Below are 11,189 nucleotides of genomic sequence, written 5' to 3'. Positions count from 1 at the left end.
CAATTATAATTAATTTACCCTCGATCATACATTGGAGCATGTATATATCAACTTTCTTGCATATTGTCAATACCTTACCCACAAATGATCGTTAATTGTTCAATAACGGCATCTGAATCCGTATAGTCGAGTAACATATGGGGTTGTTTAGAAGCCTGATAAATAGGTTTAATTTGTTGCGAAAAAGAATGGCTGACATAGCGTCTACTTTGAAATAAGAATGCAGGTAATTTCTACTTTGCTTGGAAATATTAAAAAACGATTTTAAGACAGATTGTCCAACTATATCAATGCTATTTAGAAACTTATTGTTGCTTCTACACAGTTTTAACCCTTATAACAACGTTGGAACAGCTAAGGAATTAAATAAATGGATTATGGTAGCTGGCTGGCAAAAGCAAAGTCCATCTCTTAAAAGAGCTCTTGCGACAGATAAAGTTGCGTTACACGTTCAGTTATGTTTATTTTTTGGAGTGTTGCTATCATATTTTTGTTCTTATTATCCCAAAGGAAACCAAGATATTTTATATTTCTTTGAGACTTGATAGGAGCACCGTTAATATAAATAATGCTATTTGTAATCGTGCTCATTCCAGATATTAAAAATTCAGTTTCTTCTGTATTTAGTTTAATAAAGTTTGATATTCCATACTTTTGAACAATGTTAGTAAGACTCTGAAGACCAGATATAGTGAAACTTTGTAAAACTATATCATCAGCATACTTAATGACACCTGTGTATACCCAATTTATTAAAGTTCCAACTTTTGATTCTGAAACAATTCTCTCTAGAAGATTTTCAGTGTAGATATTGTAAACAGTATACTGTTGCTTCATCTCTACAATATCTACACTGAAAATCTTCTAGAGAGAATTGTTTCAGAATCAAAAGTTGATCCATATATGGATCCTTGACGCACTCCCTGAAATAGCCTAAATTTTTTTGATGTACATCCATTGTATGAACTACAGATAATGGAATTTTTTTCTGGTAATAAAGTTTCTCAAATAGTAATTCTCAATTACTACTGTCAAAAGTTTTCTTGGCGTCTAGATTGCATACATATAGTGGTGAGTTATTATGTTTGTAGTGCTTTATTGTTTCGCTCAGAAGAATTTCTGCGTGGAGGGTAGGGCTATTTTCTTTAAAACCGAATTGATGGGAATGACTTACTGTTATATCTGGACATATCGATGGCTCCGCGCAAAATCGGACTATCTGCTATCTCCGCCCATTACAAAATTGATCTATCTGCAATCTCCGCGTAAAACAAAATTGGACTATCTGCATTTTCCGCCAGCTTCATTTTTGAACTATCTGCATTCTCCGGGCGTTTAAAGTTTTTATTGCATGAAATTTTGCGCCTTGACAAATTGTGATTTCACTACAAATGGCAGATCTGATGATAAAAGTTGTTAATAAGAAAACAGTAATGGCATTATTTTCCATCTATTCCTGAGATATAAATCTGTTTAAGTTTTAACACAAAGTTTAACGTGCCACATTTGATTTTGTTTAGAAGTAATTATCTTAAATAGTTATATGACATATAGTATGTTAATGCAAATGAAAAATTTACAATACTTTTAAAACGTCATTTTAGCACCTAAAATAAGAACAGTCTGCATCTACTTTAATCTCAATTCTGAACTTAATTAGTAAGCGTATACATCATGAATTGATCAATGTGTAGCTGATCGCAAACCACCTTTTTGTGTTCAAATTAGAATGCTACTGGATTAAGAAAGCGTTTTACAATTTTACGAGGCTTATTCGAGACATTGTTTGGTGTTTTTCAAGTTTGACTATTTTCAACAGAAAAAAAACAAGTAGTGTTACTGTGTTATCTATATTTTTTATGGTATACTATAAAGTATATAGCAGTCAGTCATGTTTTGGTTAAATGTGTAAATAACAAGTTGGTTTGTTTAGCTTCAAAAATTAATTAATTCAAGTGTATTATTGCTATCATCAAATAAAATATGGTAGATCTTAAAAATATGTTAGGACTACAAAGTTATAGATGTTTTAGATAAGTTGTGTTAGTATGTTAAATTATAATTTCTAAAGCTACCTAATAGTTACCTAAATGTGACTATAATTTAAATTCAAGTAAATAATATTGTCTATTAAAAATGTGATGATTTATTATATTAGATATACTGTAAAAGTAATAAAAGCCTGATATTCAGATCAATGTACAAGTTAAGGATATGTTTATTTAAAACAGCAGTTTTTTGTTATTTTGTAATTATTCTTTTATAGAAAAAATACAGCTATTTTTGATAGTATCATAGTTATTACTATCATAGTAAAAAAAACAACCCTTTTTATATATCATTTTATCCCAAAGACTTGGGTATATAAAAATTATCAAATAATATTTTTTGATCATCACTACAGTTGACGTGACATCTGATTAAGCCAATGTTTAATGGTTTAGAGCTCAAATCCAACTGAACCTTAGGTTCAGTTTGATTTTGATTCTAATTATTGATAAACCAAATTTAAGAAAAGTTGGTAACAATAATGTTTAATATTCATGCATGAGTTTTTAACTAGTTTGTGTTTAGTTAAATAGCATCTCCAAAAAAGAATGGTTTTAAGTAGACAACAAAGAAAACTCCACTTGGTTTGATTGCTTATTGAACTAAAATAAGTTAATAACAATAATTTCGTTAGTTATGATAAAGGTTACTATATATATATATATATATATATATATATATATATATATATATATATATATATATATATATATATATATATATATATATATATATATATATATATATATATATAGTAACCTAGATCGTAACTATACGATCTGGGTTACTATATACAATACGCTAACTTTATATATATATTTATTTAAATATATAAATATATATATATACATATGTATATATATATAAATATATATATATTTATATGTATATATATGTATATATATATATATATATATATATATATATATATATATATATATATATATATATATGGAGAGACATATCTTTTGTATAAAGCTATAAAAAAATTTATATTTATACTCAAGTTTTCCAAGTGAATTAAACAAAATGAAATAATTACATACAATTTTTTTTTGAGGCCAGCTCATAACTAACAAAATTATCATTGTTAATCTAATTTGGTTCCATAAGAAACAGGCCATGGTAAATTTTCCTTATTGTCCATATATAAACTTTTGTTTTTGTAGATGATACTTTGCTAAACACAAACTGCTTTCAAACACATGCATAAGTAATTATCTGGTTTAAAATCAGTTTCTCCGCATTTGGTTTAGTTAGGTTAGAGCTGTAGTTGGTTTGAGCTTCAAACTATAGTTTGAAGCTCAACCCAAAGTAAACTACAACCAGATGTCACCTTAACTATTATCTTGATCAAAAAAAAAAATCTCTAGGCCTAATAATAAAAATTTTTCTCTAGGCCTAATAATAAAAATGTTAATAAAAATTATTATATTTTTTTAATACGCTTCTTAACAAACTTTTTATATATATGAAACCACTTCTTTTGAGACCCAAGTTAATATACTTTCGGAGATAAATAATTTTTGGTGATTTATGGAAACCACCATATTGTCAGGGTCCTTGGGCTGTGACATTTTTTAGAAGTATATATATATATATATATATATATATATATATATATATATATATATATATATATATATATATATATATATATATATTTGAGGAAATTAATGGAAATTAATACAATCTATTTTTAATATAATTTTAATCTATTTATTATGTGAGTAAATTTAAAATTTTTATATAATTTTAATGTTGTAAAAACAATTTTTCGTACCTTAGCAAATTTCTTTGGACACATTAAAGTATTAGTTTTTAATAAAGGTATCATATAATAATACTTATGGATAGAGGTGTGACTAGGCTGCCCCACACCCAAATTAGGGGTTCTAACGAATTTAGAGACCCACTTGCAAATTTAAGGGTCGTTTTACAATGTTAAGGGCTTTTTTAGCATTTAAAATTTTTAGGCCTTTTAGGGGGAGGGGGAGGCTCTTAACCTCTATACGCGGCAGTACCCTTGTAAAAATCTTGTGTTCAATTAAATTTGACGGAAATTAAGGAGAGTGACTAGAAACAGTCAACCAAGGTATTAAATGCATCCGGTTTTCATAAGTTTAATGTCATATAACCTTATTAAAATGACGTATTTTGATTGCAGTATGGCTCAAATAGTAAATGATGATGGTTTATCGGACAGAGAAAGAACATTTTTAACAGTTTTTAACTCCAAAATAACTTTGAACTACCTAATATTTTTGACAAATCAAGTAATGCATTAAATATTAGGAATGATCTTAACAACGCATTAAAAAAAAGTATAAAAAAAAGCACTTTTGTGAACGTAAACAAAAGGCTGCGCGAGCAAGGTAAAGAATATACCGGTACTAAACTAGTTGATGGGGTTCGAAAAAAAATTCAAAAAAATGCCAAAGAACTTGGTCCAAGATGCGAAAGTACTATGTGTTTTCAAAAAAATCTGCGGTGTTGTGACATTAATGACGAGACAAGACAACATATTTTAACCGAGTTCTGTCTACTTGATAAAAATCTGAAAATTGAAATGGTTAAATTGTTAGTTTGTATAAGCGATACTAAAAGAAGAACAGTATTTAACCCATACGATAAATACACAAGAAATAATGAGTATGCATACCACCTTAAAGTTAAAAATACTATACAGCCTGTATGCAAGCAATTTTTTTTAAACACTCTGGCATTGTCTCATAGCACTGTAAGACGTTTTTGTCTAACAGAATTCCCAAAAGCAAATCCTTACGTATTATCTAAACCAGATTTATTTACTAGTCTTGATAGTTTTCAATTGAGTAAGCAGTATGCTGATGAGTTTATTGATTCGTTAGAAAAATTGGAGTCTCATTACTGTCGAAAAGACACCAAAAGACTCTACCTTGTTGATAACTGGACGTCTAAGGCTGAAACATTCAGGTACAATATACTTTGATTAAGGGTTTATAGCTGTTGGGCCAATATATTCTTTTACACAAAGTTTAATTAAGTTTAGCGTCTTATTTGAACTTTCAATTCTAAGTTCCGTAATCTGAACTGTGGACCATAATATAAAATTGATTTTATATTATGGTCCACAATTTGATTATTGATAATGCGTATGTTCAAAGTGAGTGGGGAGGGGGGGGGTTGCGTATGTCAGTGTGTTATAGTATAGGTGCAAGAAAATTTTTAACTTTTGATACATTACTTCCTACATTTACTTCAATACAATACATTTTTAATAATGCGATTGACAAAAGATTTTGACGTTTGCTTAGAAAGAATTCATGCTTAAGATACTTGAAATTCGAGATCGGGGCTCAAAATATTGTACCACGTTTTTTAAATTCTCAATGCACTGTTGTAACTATAAAAATCATCATTACAACATTGAGTAATAACATAATGAGTAATCAGAGACGTATTAATTATTAATAATAATATCAATACCAATTATGCACTAGCCCTAACAATTCAAAAAAAAAAAAAAAGCTTGAGCCTTAAAATCTGGATTTTCAACGGGAATAAAATGGAAAGCACAAAAAGATTTTGATAAAAAAAACGTTGCCCTTAATGAACTAGTTTTAACAATGGATTGCCAGCAAACTCTTTTATGCCCAGTTTTATCTGCTGGTGCTTTGTACTTTAAAAAGAAGATCAAAATTCATAATCAAACTATCTATAACCTCCACACAAAAGAGGCAACCAATTATTTATGGGATGAAACCGAGGGGGGGCTGGAAAGTGATGTGTTTGCTTCGATATTATTTTATCACTTATTAGAATATAAAGAAAAAAATCAAAACTTAAATAAAGTGACAATATATTCTGACGGCTGTACCTACCAAAATCGTTGTACTGTAATAGCAAATTCACTTCTTTTGTTTTCTTTTCAAAATAATTTAATAATTGAACAGAAATATTTGGAAAAAGGACATACACATATGGAAGGAGACAGTGTACACGCTAATATTGAAAGAAATCTAAAAGGAAGAGCAGTACACGAGCCTCGCGACTACATTGCTTTCATTGAAAATGCAAAAATTTCTTTTCCAAAGTATAAAGTAAAATTTCTCAAATACGATTTTTTTAAAAGTTTTTCAAATATTAAATATTACACAGAAATCAGACCAGGTAGTAAAAAGGGTGATGCAACAGTTACAAACATAAGATGTCTGAAATACACTCCGGAGCCAAAAATATTTTATAAATTAAGTTACTCTTCCACTGAAGATTACAAACCTCTTCCGCAAAATCTTAACATTAACACGTCAATTGAACTTGTTGACACTTATCAATCCAGAATTCCGATAGGAGAGTCAAAATATAAAGACTTGATGAATCTTAAAACATTTGTGAGAAAAACTGCTTGGGAATTCTACGCCGATTTGCCTTATAACCCCAAAATAACAACTTAAATGATTTCCTGCATAATATACTTTTGATGTTATATTTAAAAATTATATTTATGGTAATATTTACAGTGCTGGATTTTTTTGCCCAATAACAGATTTAAAAAAAGTAGAAAAAATAAAGTCCAAAATGGGGTTTTTGAAATTTGATTTGTAAGGAATCAACCCTTAAATTATTCTAGATATAAAAAAAAATTTCAATGGCTGACCAATATCTAATGGGTGTAAAAATACCTAAAGCCAATGTCAAATCCGACACTGTTAATTAGCATACTAAATTAATTTAGTATTATTTATATTGTTTATTCAGTTTTGACTATTTTTGTCACTTTATGTAAAAATTGTGTTTTTAGTAACGCTTAGGATTATTTTCAAAATCCAGGGGTCATTCCCATCCTACTAGGAAATTCTTTTTCTTTTACTAATATACTATAATATTGTATATTAATTTATTTTAAAGTAAACAGAATTTTATCTTTGTTAGTCTAAAATTATTTTTCATTTACAAGTTGTAAATGAAAAATAATATACTGTTTCTATAATATTAAAACTTATTTTTTAAAAACTTTAAGTTTGTATGCTGAAAGAAAATGTTTATGTTTGAAAGTAGATAAGGTTTATGACTGAAAAAAAATCATATATTTACATTTATGGAATTAATTTAAAAAAATATTTTATTTACTACAAGAGAAAAATATTTGTGCATTTGGCTTCTTAGTCCTTAATGATCTGAGGGAAAAAGTTTAGATATGAAACCTGTATTTACATGAGGTTAAAGATGTAAATATAAATAAATATTTTAATATAATACTACTATAGCAAAATAAAAAAATGATATAATCAAAAACTGTATAACTTGCACAAATAAGAAATGTAAAATTGAGAAAAAAACTTTATTAAAATAAATATCAAACAAATATAAACTAAAGACAAGTTTGTATCACTTATAAGAAATTAGACATATTCAACAATTGAACTTAAAACTTGAAACTTGTTATTAGTTTACTATAAATATTATTGATTTTAAAACTTGAAACAAGTTTTCTACATATATCGACAGTTTTCTGATAGCCAAACATTAGTATTACTTGCAAAGTAAGTTGTACTCTTAATTTTCTATTTCTATGTAAATCTACAAGTTTAACACATTCAACGTTTAGTCACATTTTCCTGTCCTGCCCTGTTTTTCCAAAACTGAAAATCCTATTTATACCATCTATTAAATACTTTTCGCAAAGTATTTCTGTTTCTATATCTTTATCACAAAATTAGTTATTTACTACTAAAATAATGAAGAGCTTGACTTTATGTTGGATTATGTAAGTGCTGCGAGCATAATTTTTGCATTTGATATGTTAAATTTGCTGTAACACAAAATATATCACTTTTGAATTACAATCTTTTCTTTAGACAATATCAGCAACTTTTAATAAGTATAGATAGAGACTGCAGTGGGTCATGCCAAACATTGGTCTGTAGTTTTTCTTAAATTGAAACAAATTACATGACATAAATTTTTAATAAATACTGAACTAAACTAATAATAACAAGTAAAATGAAAGATGATAAAAAAACAACAATTCTAATAATTAATCATTGTTATATTAATTGCAAAAATGTAGAATGTTTGTACTATGTTTACTAAACCTGTTATACTTTGCTTAAATACTAATATATTCATACAAACATAAATATATATATATATATATATATATATATATATATATATATATATATATATATATATATATATATATTTATATATATATATATATATACATATACATATATACATATACATATATATATATATATATATATATATATATATATATATATATATATATATATATATATATATATATATATATACACATATACATATATATATATATATACATATATATATATACATATATATATATATATATATATATACATTTAATTTAAAGTTACCCAAATGTCTATATATATATATATATATATATATATATATATATATATATATATATATATATATATATATATATATATATATATATATATATATAGACATTTAATTTAAAGTTACCCAAACTCAACTTCACAAAAATTGACCTAAATTCATTTAGAAAAATGCTCTTAAACTGCAAGAATATAAACAATAATACAACTAACATTAAATATATCAAGAAAAGTTCATAAAACTATCTGCCAAATAAACTTTTATATCACGTGTACCATATACAACTTATTTAAGTTATGTAAACTTGATGAAGAGCCATCTTTCCTGATTTTTCTAAAATTTAACCTAATTTCCCTGATAACCCCCTGATTTTTTTGCAGATATCTGAATTCCCTGACTTTTCCCTGCTTTGGCAGACATCCTGTATATATATATATATATATATATATATTATATATATATATATATATATATATATATATATATATATATATATATATATATATAACATTTTCAGGTCACCAAAATATTAAAAATTAATTATGGAATACTGCAAACATATAAAAAAGTATTAATGCAGTATTGTAATACAAGATTCTATAGCATTTTTGAAGACTTTTCTAGAATCTTTTTTAGATATTTGTATAATCATGAAGAATATTCTAGGATTGATTTCTCTGGAATTTCCAGTAGTAGTGAACCTCCTGAGGATGTTTATTACTACAGCAAAATCCTAAAAGCGTCTGGAATTTAATTCAATTTTAGAAAATACATTTATAAGAATATACCATTTATAGAAAGTGGAGTGGACTTCATATGCAGATCTTGCATATAAAGACCACTTAGCAACGATGCAACATAACATAAGAAGAATTTTATTTGATCTAAAGTTACTAGTCACAACAACAAGACTAAATAAAGTTGATAAAGTATATATTATGAATTTGTCAATTAGTATGTAACATAACAAACATGTTTTGTTTACATATGCTATGTTGTTATTAACAACATAAGTATTTTTAACATATTTATCTTAATTAAAACTACTTGATTACTCACAAACTTAATCAAGTTATGATCAAGGTTTTGTTTTTAAATAATCGCTATTAATAAAGGTTTAAATAATCGCTATTATTTAAACATTTCTAGAATTTTATAAAAAACTTCAAATATTTAAAAAAAACACCATCTAAAATTTATGCACCCGAAAAACGCAGATAGTCCAAAAATGCATCTAGCAAAAATTCAGATAGTCCAATTTTGTTTTACGCGGAGATCGCAGATAAGCCAATTTTGTTTTACGCGGAGATTGCAGATAGATCAATTTTGTTATGGGCGGAGATAGCAGATAGTCCGATTTTGCGCGGAGCCATCGATATGTATATGATAAGATATTCGAGAAGTTTTGTAAAAATTGGTAAAATACTTATTCCTCGATAGTTATTTGGATTTTCCAGTGATGTTTTATTAGACTTGGCTAATGGAATAATTGTGGCGGTTGATAAACATTGTGGAACCTTTCCATTTGTTAACATACTGTTATAAAACGACGAAAGTAACATAAGAAGATTGTTGAAAGTTTTTAAAATGTTTAGCACTTATTTCACAGCAATCGAAAGATTTTTTATTTTTAAGCTTTAAAATACATTTTTCAATATCAACTGTCGAGATAACTATTGAATTAGACCCTTTACTTAAATGTGGAATTAGGAGAGGATCGAACTCGTTACTTGTATATTGTAGCGTGTTAAGTAGTTTTTGAAAATGATGGCTAAATTCTTCTACAATTTCGTTTTTGTTTTGCAATTTATCTTGAAATAAATATATCTTTGTAGACTATACATTCTGCTGACTTAATATAACCGGATTTTTGCCATTGTCTAAAGTGAAAGGAGAGATTATCTTTAATTTTTTTAAGCTCCGGTATCCTCCAAGGTTGTGAATACTTATAAAATTATTGTTGTCCGAAACATTGTTTAACAGCCTAGAGAGCAGCATTTTTGATATAGAAACATGTTTTTTTAATATCTGCTTCTATTTTTTCTTCCTTAAATGCGTAACTGGTAAATGCTTTAGATAGATTGAGATTATAAAAATCTATAAACGTTTCATTCTTTCATTCATGTTTTGGTGTTGAATTATATTTTTGCATTATATTATTTATTTAGTGTGATCAGCCGTACCTTCAAAGGTAGTACTCGTAGATACCGTAATGTGATCGCTAAGGTTAAACGGTGAAGATGGCATAACCTGACAATTTGTAAAACAAAGTTCTATCTGTTTATAAGATGCAATATGGTCAATGTAAGAAGAATTAGAAAGAGTTTTATGTTGATAGGTATAAGTGGGCCCGTTGATTATTTTGGCAAAAACAAGCTGATTTGATTGTATAAAATTAGTGAGATGTTTTGAGAGATTGTTCCTTGTTTTGTTTTTACGAAGTTCTGAACCATATATGTTATATGAAAATGACTGAAAGTCTCCAGAAAGAATACAACCTCCTTCATCCTCATAGTTATTTATGATTGAAGTAATTGTTTATAACTGAGAAGAATATTTTGCGTATGCTTCGTTATTATTACGACAGAATGAAAGGTAAACACCAATAAAAATTAAGTTACGATTGTTAAGTGTGCCTTCAATAGCAAGAATGTTTTCATCTTCATGTATTATGTAAAAAGACGAAATTTTTTTTTGTACAATGAAAGCAATTCCTCCATATGGTCTACCGTGTGTATTTTTTTCTGCTGCATGAAAAAAAAATT

The sequence above is a fragment of the Hydra vulgaris genome, chromosome 14 (genome assembly GCF_038396675.1).
Source record: "Hydra vulgaris chromosome 14, alternate assembly HydraT2T_AEP".
NCBI classification, from domain to species: domain Eukaryota; kingdom Metazoa; phylum Cnidaria; class Hydrozoa; order Anthoathecata; family Hydridae; genus Hydra; species Hydra vulgaris.
Note: the sequence above shows the minus strand (reverse complement) of the source record.